Here is a 9,946-nt window from a genome sequence, read left to right on the forward strand (position 1 = left end):
CGCATGTGTATGGTCTGCAGACCACTGGACTGTATGGTCATTCCCACAGAATGACCCATGTGGGCAAAGGCAAAGTGTTTTTGTATTAGAGATCTTGCCATGTTAGGACAACTGTGGGCCTCCCCATGTGGTGCTGGAAACAGGAGGAGCTGCCCTCCAAGCAGAAGTCCTGAAATCAGGCAAAAACCCAGGTGTGCCTCCTCCTTAGCAGCCCTTGACACACCTGGCATGTTTTTCCAAGAGCATCAACCCTCCAACTGCATGCACTCCATCAAATTGTAAAGCAATTTGAGGGGTGGACAAAAAGCTCCTTGCTGTCACCTGGGCTAGTGTAGTGCAGTGGTTTCAGGATACGAACCGGGAGACCCAGGTTCAAATCCCAACTTGTGCCATGGAAGCTTGCTGGGTGATGTTGGGCAAGTCACACATTCTCAGCCTAACCTACCTCACAAAGTTGTGAGGATAAAATGGGGAAAGGATAATTTTGTAATTGCTTTGGGTCTCCATTGAAGAGCAAAGTGGGGTATAATTGATGGAAATGATTTTTTTTTTTTTTTAAAAGCCTGCCATCGTGGTAGAAGCAACATTCTGTGAAAAGTAGATGAGGGGAGAAGTTTTATTTTAGTGAAGGTATATTCTGCCTTTTTTTGCTTTTGATGGAATTAATGTTCTAATGTTTTATGGGGACAGGTGCCTTTTTGTATATTGAACATTGTACATTTTGTATATTGAAAACATTTTAATTGTATCCCTCTGAATCATCTATATCCTCATGCAACTTTTGATGCCAACTGTTCAAAAATGTAGATAGATCCAAGTGGGCAGCCACGTTGGTGTGAAGCAGTAGCACAAAACAGGAGTCAAGTTGCACTTTTAAGACCAACTTAGTTTTATTCAGAACGTAAGCTTTCATGTGCTCTAAGCACACTTCATCAGATGAGGACTCTGGTACAGAGCCACCGCCTACCGGCTATGTGTGGCTTTGCTCACTGTACCAGATTCCTCGTCTGATGAAGTGTGCCTAGAGCACACGAAAGCTTACGTTCTGAATAAAACTAAGTTGGTCTTAAAGGTGCAACTTGACTCCTGTTTTGTTCAAAAATGTGCGTCGAATGAAAGTTGGGGTTTGTATGGCACATGTCTGCATATGTTTTTGCAAAATTACTCTTGTACTTCGGAAGGGATAGCAATGTTCTGTAATGCTGGGGAGTTGCACCCCAAATAACTTTTGTCTTCTATGTTTATTAATTCATATACATTTCTATCTGGCTCCAAGAAGAACAATGTATATGGCTTTCCCCTCTCCTGTTTTATCCCCACAGCAACCATGTGAAGTTGCAGGGAAGAGACTGACCCAAGATTGTCAGGTGTGCTGCCAGGGTCAGGATTCAAACCCAGGTCTCTCAGTTCTTAGTCTACCCTCTGACCCCTTCCACATGCTCTTTTCATTCATAAGAGCTTGTATGAAAAATGTGGTGAATTGTGCTTTGTGATAATTAGCAATGGGTGTGGGGGTGCCATTTGGCTCCTATTGCCCCTCATTTGAACACATCTTGGGCTAGTTCCATCCCCCAAGTTAAGCAGCGGCTATTTACAGCTGGTTTCAAGGGTCTGGCCCTGGATTAAAGGCCACGGAGGCTCTGTGTGTCTTCCCACAGAAACCACATTTTGTCCTTTGCCAGATTTCATGTTCATATGCAGGCAACAGCAGTTGCAAGACTGGCCTCCCTCGCTCCTGGCAACCTCTCCCAGTCTTTCCTTCCAGAAGTCTGCAAAGAACATGCCAAAGCAAAACACAGTAATAAGTCATAAACAAAAATACAAAACTATGTGGCCCAAAAATCGCTTATATCACAATAAATTGTATTCAAACATATCTCACAAAACACAATCAAAAGTGCAGAAGGATGAATGGAGCCCAGCTCCGGCAAGAATATCTCAGTTTAATTAGTCCTGTTCTGACAGAAGATAAAGTAATGTGACCATAAAGTCCAAGCCCTTACAAGGAGGGAAAAGGCTCAAAAGAGTGAAGTAAAAGTGAAGTAAAAGTCCATTCAAAGGGGGAGGTGGGGCAACAGCAGCAACTCTTCACCTCACTCCTCTTCACTTGCTGGAGAAATCCAACATCAGTTTGCCTGGAATGAAATTTGTGAAGTGCAGTTGAGAGAAAGTCATGTACCATTTTGCTCTTGATAGAGTGTGAACTGCCTTAGGGCAGTTTTTCGAAACGCGCAGCAAGTACAGGTGAGAGATTGATGTTGGATTTCTCCGGTGAGTGAAGAGGAGTGAGGTGAAGAGTTGCTGCTGTTGCCCCACTTCCCCCTTTGAATGGACTTTCACTTCACTGGTGTTCTTTTGAGCCTTTTCCCTCCTTGTATGGGCTTGGACTTTATGGTCACATTACTTTATCTTCTGTCAGAACAGGACTAATTAAACTGAGATATTCTTGCTGGAGCTGGGCTCCATTCATCCTTCTGCACTTTTGATTGTGTTTTGTGAGATATGTTTGAATACAATTTATTGTGATATAAGCGATTTTTGGGCCACATAGTTTTGTATTTTTGTTCCAGAAGTCTGCGGCAGTATAGCCGGTATTTCTACTGATCATACTGGCCAGGCTTACTACTTTCTGTGTGTTTGCTGCAGTTGGGAACTAGATGGCCATCTGTTCCTCTCCTCCCCAGGCCCTGGCCTTGTGCTTTGAGTTGCATTTAGGGGTGAGGCACGGCCACTGCAAGAAGCCAGGGTCATATGAGCACATCTGAGCATGGATGGGACTGTCTCACTCTTCCTTAGCAAAAGTGCTGGGAACTTATATGTTCAGAGCTCTCATGATCCTGGGCCTAGTTAGGTATAGCAGGGGTGGCCAAACTTGCTTAACACAAGAGCCACATAGAATAACATCAGATGCTTGAGAGCTACAAGATGTGGATGTTTGAGAGCCACAAGATGAAGGAAGGAAGGCAGATAGACGGGGGAGGGAGAGATGGAAAGAAAGCAACTTTAACTTTAAAAGCTGGCTTGGCGAAGTGATTTGAAGAGACAAATGCCTTCTCCAAGTCAGCTGATGGGCTGGTGGGGGCTTTGAGAGCCACACAATATGTGTGAAAGAACCACATGTGGCTCCTGAGCCACAGTTTGGCCACCCCTGGCCTATAGGCTTCTGAGAAGCCTGCCTAGGAGTTGATACAGAAAGCCTCCGTTTCTCAGGATCCTCTATGTCCCTCTGATCGTGTGGCAAGGTTTTGGAGGGAAAACTGGCCTAGAGGGGTGGTTGGGTGCTCTGGGCCCTCCCATGCAGACCCTTACCAGAGTGGTGGCAGCCAGTAGAAGGCCCTCCTAGGCCCCTGCTGTGTGACAGGAGCATAAGCAGAGCGCCTCAGTCTTTGCCACTAATCCCTATTTCAAACCGGCAGGAACATTTCTTGATTGCCCTTGGTAATATGTAGTGTTTACAGAGCAAGGTTTCAAATGTCCCAAAAAGTCTTCCAATTATAAATGATCTCTATAATCTGGTAAGATCAACCAGATCAGCTGCATGTTGCAGATGGTGGAGCTGAAGCACAGATTAAAGCAGGGGGGCTCACTGTTCTTTTAGCGCCTGCTTCCTTTGAGCTCTGTTGCAAAGCAGGATTTTGGAGGCTATTTCCTCCATGCAATCTGTGGTGGTACATCTGCAATTACTGAATCAAACCATGACTTGCACGGGGGGAGGGGGAGGGGAAGGGGGAGAGAGAAGGCCAAGACTTCCATACTGCACTTGTATGAAAACTCCACATTGGTGCAGTTTGTTGTACAAGGGGTGAGTTTAATTCCCTTACATTCCCTCCTCTTGAAGGTATACAGGAGCTCCATCTTCTTTTGCTTCTCTGCCTCCACCCCCACCCCCACCTTCAGCACATTGTGGTGACAAGGATATGTGAACTTACCCACGGTTCATGCAGACCTATAATTTACAAAATATCCGGCATGTGAGAGAAGCATTTGGATAGAAGGTTTATGGTCTATCCACCCACTCATCATCTTTGGTCCACCTAGTAATTGCTATAGACTGTTCAGTGTATTCGCCAGGTGCGGTCCTCTTGTGCTGAACTTTCTTTCATGATTGCGGTCCCCATTTTATGGCAAGGCCTCTCTGTGAAGGTTTGCAGAGCAAGGCATACTTCCTTGTGGCTGTTAAGAACGTTAAGAGCAACTATGCTGGATCAGACCTATGGTGGATGCAGTCTGCCAGCCAGTTTAGTGGCCTCCACCTGATGCCCACCCCCAGAAGGCCGACAGGCAGAACATGGAAGCCAAGACCACCTCCTGTTGTTGCTCCTCAGCACTGACATTTCGAGGATCACTGCCTCTGAACATAGAAGCTCTATTTAATCCTCATGGCCATTAATGGCTCATGGCCGTTAATCTAATGTCATCTTCCTGCTACTGTTTTTATATTATGTTGCACACTACCCTGAGGCCAGTTTTTCTGGGGGAGGGCGGTCTAAAATAAAATTGAATAAATAATTCCCTTAAAAAACACTAATAATTGTCACCATCACATCCACCTCATGGCCAACCCCTCACAGGGTTTTCAAGGCAAGAGATGAGCTAAAATGTACTGGGTTCAAAGCATGAGGACACCCAAGAGATAGTGAGTTCACCTCTTTATTCAGTGATTCAGCATAGTGAGATAGGAACAGAACTGTCTGGCAGGACCAATGGCCCTGCTTATATGCATGCAGACCTCCCCACCCAAAAACCCATTACCATCATCCCATTACACACAACTATAGGTTAATAGCAGGTCTAACGATCCCTGACGGGCCTCCTTCCTGAATCCTGGTGGCTATTGTTTTAGGGTCTCCAGCTCAGCTAAGTCTCTGCTGACCCTGAGGCCAAACTCCAGTTCCAATACATAACATGAGCAGAGGTAGCTTGCCAGGAAAGAGCCCCATGGCGCTGAATGGTAAAGCTGCAGTACTGCAGTTCTAAGCTCTGCTCACGACCTGAGTTCGATTCCGGCGGAAGCTGGGTTCAGGTAGCTGGCTCAAGGTTGTAGATGACTGGGGAAGGCAACCACCTCGTAAAAAGTCTGCCGTGAAAACGTTGTGAAAGCAACGTCACCCCAGAGTCGGAAACGACTGGTGCTTGCACAGGGGACTACCTTTACCTTTTTTTTTAGCTTGCCAAGGCCTTCCTCTACATAGCAACCCTGGTCTTCCACAGTGGTCTCGCAACCATAACTGATCCTGCTTAACTTCCGAGCTCTGACAAGTTCGGGCAAGTCTGAACTATTTGGGCTGTTCATCCTTCAAAAACCTTTGGCTTTAATACATGCATTTTGGTGATTAACGGCACTCATGCTGTTACAATTTTCCAGAAGGCACTGTGACAGATTCTTTCACGTCTAATTGATTTCAGTTTTGGATCAATTGATTAGTTTTGGATCAAAATTGCATTTTACTCTGTTGCTGGGGGAAGCTGATCTGAACTTTACAGAGCAGCGGGGTATAAATGTTTAATAACAAACCAGTGAGGCAGCTGCGCAAAAGCCACACAGCAGGTGGTCTGGGCCATGCCTGGATAGGAGATGTCCCAGGGACCCCCCCGCCGTGTTGTCTTGCAGTCTACAATGGAAGAAAGGTACAGATTTCTACCTCACCAGCGCAGGTATCAGAGCGGGCGTCGGCTCTCCCATCTTGTCTCAAAGGAGCTGCTGCTCTGCACACAGAAGCAGCGAATTCTCAAAAGCAGCACTTTTTCTGTCACAAGCACTTAGATAATTATACCATCATGGCAGGGTTCCTGTGGTGCAGTCTAATTAGTGGAATGACTTTTCTGACCCTGCTGGCTTCGACAGACTCTCCCCCCCCCCCTTTCCATGGAGGCTGACAAGGTTCACTTGTTTGCCATGATGGGCTCTCCTTCACAAATGAGGACAACCTGGCTGTTTGCCAGGGTGTAAGCCAGTGTGTGCAGGCACCAGCACCTTCAGGAAGGAAAACAAAACCAGGGGGCGGGGGGGGGATTTTCTTTGCTGTGGCTGCTGTCTCACTGGTACTTCATTTCAGGAGCAGCTGGGAACAGTCAGAGGTGGCCCTAAGTCTTGCTGGCAGGCCTTCCCACAGCACCTGCCTTACTGGCGTAACTGGAGTTGAATGGAAATAAGCCAGCAGGTTTTAGGAAATCCTCTCCCAGCCTTAAAGGCAAACAAATTTGCACTGCTGTAGTTGAAATCCCTCTCTCCCGCCATGGTTACTGAGGCTAGCTAGCCCATTTAATGCTTGCATTGGCCTGGCCAACTTTTGGGTCAGCTGGTATTTTTTGCATAGGGCCTGTGGTGTGAATTGAGCAGAATCCTGAAGAGGGCAGCAGCGCAGAGTTTGATCCTCTGACTCAGGACCCAAAGAGCAGACCAGGGGTGGCCAAACTGCAGCTCAGGAACCACACGTGGCTCTTTCGCACATATTGTGTGGCTCTCCAAGCCCCCACTACTCTGTTGGCCAGCTTGGAGAAGGCATATGTCTCTTTAAATCATTTATCCAAGCAAGTCAGTGGGTAGCTTGGAGAATGCATTTGCTTTCTTTCTACCTCTCCCCCGCATCTATTTGCCTTCCTTTCTTGCAACTCTCAAAACTGTTGTTCATGTCTTGAGGCTCTCAAACATCTGACTTTTATTCTATGCGGCTCTTATGTGAAGCAAGTTTGGCCACCCCTGGAGTAGACCATCAGCTCTTTGACACCTTCTGTCCCCTGCACACCCGTAAGTAACAGTGGAGGATTTCCTAGATTGGATCATGAAAATGAAAAGTGCCTTCAAGTTGCAGCCAATTTATGGCAACGAGGGTTTTTGAGCCAAGAGAAGCTTGGAGGTGTTTTGCCATTGCTTGTCTCTGTGTAGTAACCCTGGGCTTCCTGGGTGGTCTCCCATCCAAGCACTAAGCATGCCAAACCTGTTTAACTTCTGACATCTGAAGAGATTGGGCTAGCCTGGGATGTCCAAGTCAGGGTAGATCAGATCATAAACTCCATCTAATCCAGCATCCTGTTGCCCATAGAGGCTGACCAGAGGCCCTAGGAACATAAGAACATAAGAGAAGCCATGTTAGATCAGGCCAATGGCCCATCCAGTCCAACACTCTGTTTCACACAGTGGCCAAAAGAAAAATTTTATATATATATATATATACACACACACACACACACACACATATACACACTGTGGCTAATAGCCACTGATGGACCTCTGCTCCATATTTTTATCTAATCCCCTCTTGAAGGTGGCTATGCTTGTGGCCGCCACCACCTCCTGTGGCAGTGAATTCCACATGTTAATCACCCTTTGCGTGAAGAAGTACTTCCTTTTATCCATTTTAACCTGTCTGCTCAGCAATTTCATCGAATGCCCACGAGTTCTTGTATTGTGAGAAAGGGAGAAAAGTACTTCTTTCTCTACTTTCTCCATCCCATGCATTATCTTGTAAACCTCTATCATGTCACCCCGCAGTCGACGTTTCTCCAAGCTAAAGAGCCCCAAGCGTTTCAACCTTTCTTCATAGGGAAAGTGTTCCAGCCCTTTAATCATTCTAGTTGCCCTTTTCTGGACTTTCTCCAATGCTATAATATCCTTTTTGAAGTGCGGCGACCAGAACTGCACACAGTACTCCAAATGAGACCGCCCCATCGATTTATACAGGGGCATTATGATACTGGCTGATTTGTTTTCAATTCCCTTCCTAATAATTCCCAGCATGGCGTTGGCCTTTTTTATTGCAATTGCACACTGTCTTGACATTTTCAGTGAGTTATCTACCACGACCCCAAGATCTCTCTCTTGGTCAGTCTCTGCCAGTTCACACCCCATCAACTTGTATTTGTAGCTGGGATTCTTGGCCCCAATGTGCATTACTTTGCACTTGGCCACATTGAACCTCATCTGCCACGTTGACGCCCACTCACCCAGCCTCAACAGATCCCTTTGGAGTTCCTCACAATCCTCTCTAGTTCTCACCATCCTGAACAATTTAGTGTCATCCACAAACTTGGCCACTTCACTGCTCACTCCCAACTCTAAATCATTTATGAACAAGTTAAAGAGCATGGGACCCAGTACGGAGCCCTGCGGCACCCCACTGCTTACCATCCTCTACTGCGAAGACTGCCCATTTATACTCACTCTCTGCTTCCTATTGCACAGCCAGTTTTTGATCCACAAGAGGACCTGTCCTTTTACTCCATGACTCTCAAGCTTTCTAAGGAGCCTTTGATGAGGAACTTTATCAAAAGCTTTCTGGAAGTCAAGGTAAACAACATCTATCGGGTCTCCTTTGTCCACATGTTTGTTCACCCCCTCAAAGAAATGTAACAGGTTAGTGAGGCAAGATCTTCCCTTACAGAACCCATGCTGAGTCTTCCTCGATAACCCGTGTTCATCAATGTGCTAGGAAGGCCCAGAGGCCCAGCACAGAAGCCGAAACATCTCCCTATTTATTGGCCCTCAAGCAGCAACTACTCCTTAGAGGTCCAGCAGTGTCTGAATAAAGAGGTCAGCATAAATTACAGCCATTTCTTGGCTTCGCTTCCACAAATACATCCAGTTCCCTTAGAAAGCCATCTAAACCAGGGGTCCCCAACCACCAGGCCGCACACCGGTACTGGTCCATGGCCTGCTAGCAACCAGGCTGCAGAGCAAGGCAGAGATGCCGCATCACCCCCACCCACCTGGGTAGATGAAAGAGGCAGTGGGAGGGGGAAGCAGATTGACCTTCTGTCGCTTGCCTACCTAGCAGGGAGGTGGCAGAAAGAGCTCCAGTCTCCCCCCCATTTAAAGACCCCCATGGGGGGCAGGGATGGGGCGTGAGCAGGAAGATAGCCTGGGGCAGCAAAAAACCCCAGTGCCGTCCCCTCCCCACCGGTCTGTGGAAAAATTGTCTTTCACAAAACTGGTCCCTGGTGCCAGAAAGGTTGGGAGCCACTGATCTAAACTATAAACTATTGCTATATCATGTAGCAGTGAGTTCCACAGGTTAATCTCATGTCATGTGAAGAAGAACTCTTCTCTCTTTTGTCTGTGTCTTGATGTAGGCAGGGGTAAGAGCTGCTGAGGTGTGTAAGACTGGTGGGGCAGCTAAAGGCAACTTTCTTACTACAGACCCCTTTGCCTATCATTCAAAGTTGAGAGGAAAGGGTGAAGGAGCAGGAAATATTTCTGATAATTAATAACTACAGCTGTCAACTGACCACAAAATGGTCTTAATAAAACTGAGCAAAGCATTTTTTAAAAACCACATATTTTAAAAATCAAGTACTTCCCATAGCTGACTAATAGAGGCTGTTTTAGAAAGGATCTCCTGCAACAATGGGGAGAATCTTTTTTTCCATTTCCAATTTATTTTTATTAGTATATGCATGAAATTGGATTTAATTAAAGAATTGTGCAATGATTAAAATCTGTATGACTTAAGACTTCTTGAATGAGGCCCCAGCCCTGGCCCAGGGTGTATGTGTGCATCATTAAGATCAAAACCACAGCAGAGGGGCAGAAAGCTAGATAGACCCACTGGTGGACCTCCTGATGGCACCTGGTTTTTGGCCACTGTGTGACACAGAGTGTTGGCCTGGATGGGCTTCTGGCCTGATCCAGTCTGCCTTTCCTTCGGTTGTTATGAAAGCCTTCAGGGGTGGATTAAACTCCGGAAGTGCCGGTTGCCTCAGCCGTCTTGTTTTCAGAAGCCCAGATATGTGATCATACAGAGGGTGTAATTTTGTCAGGTATTTATCCCTCCCTTCCTCCGAGGGACTTGGTACCGCATAATGTGGGTCGTTCCTCCTTCATTCTGTCCTCACAACAACCCTGTGAGGTAGGGCAGGAGCAAATTGACCTGTCCTCACCCAGGCAGCTTCACTGTCAAGGACAGATTGATCCTCTCAAATCCTAACCCAGCACTGGAACCGTTAAACA

The sequence above is a fragment of the Heteronotia binoei genome, chromosome 1 (genome assembly GCF_032191835.1).
Source record: "Heteronotia binoei isolate CCM8104 ecotype False Entrance Well chromosome 1, APGP_CSIRO_Hbin_v1, whole genome shotgun sequence".
Classification (NCBI taxonomy): domain Eukaryota; kingdom Metazoa; phylum Chordata; class Lepidosauria; order Squamata; family Gekkonidae; genus Heteronotia; species Heteronotia binoei.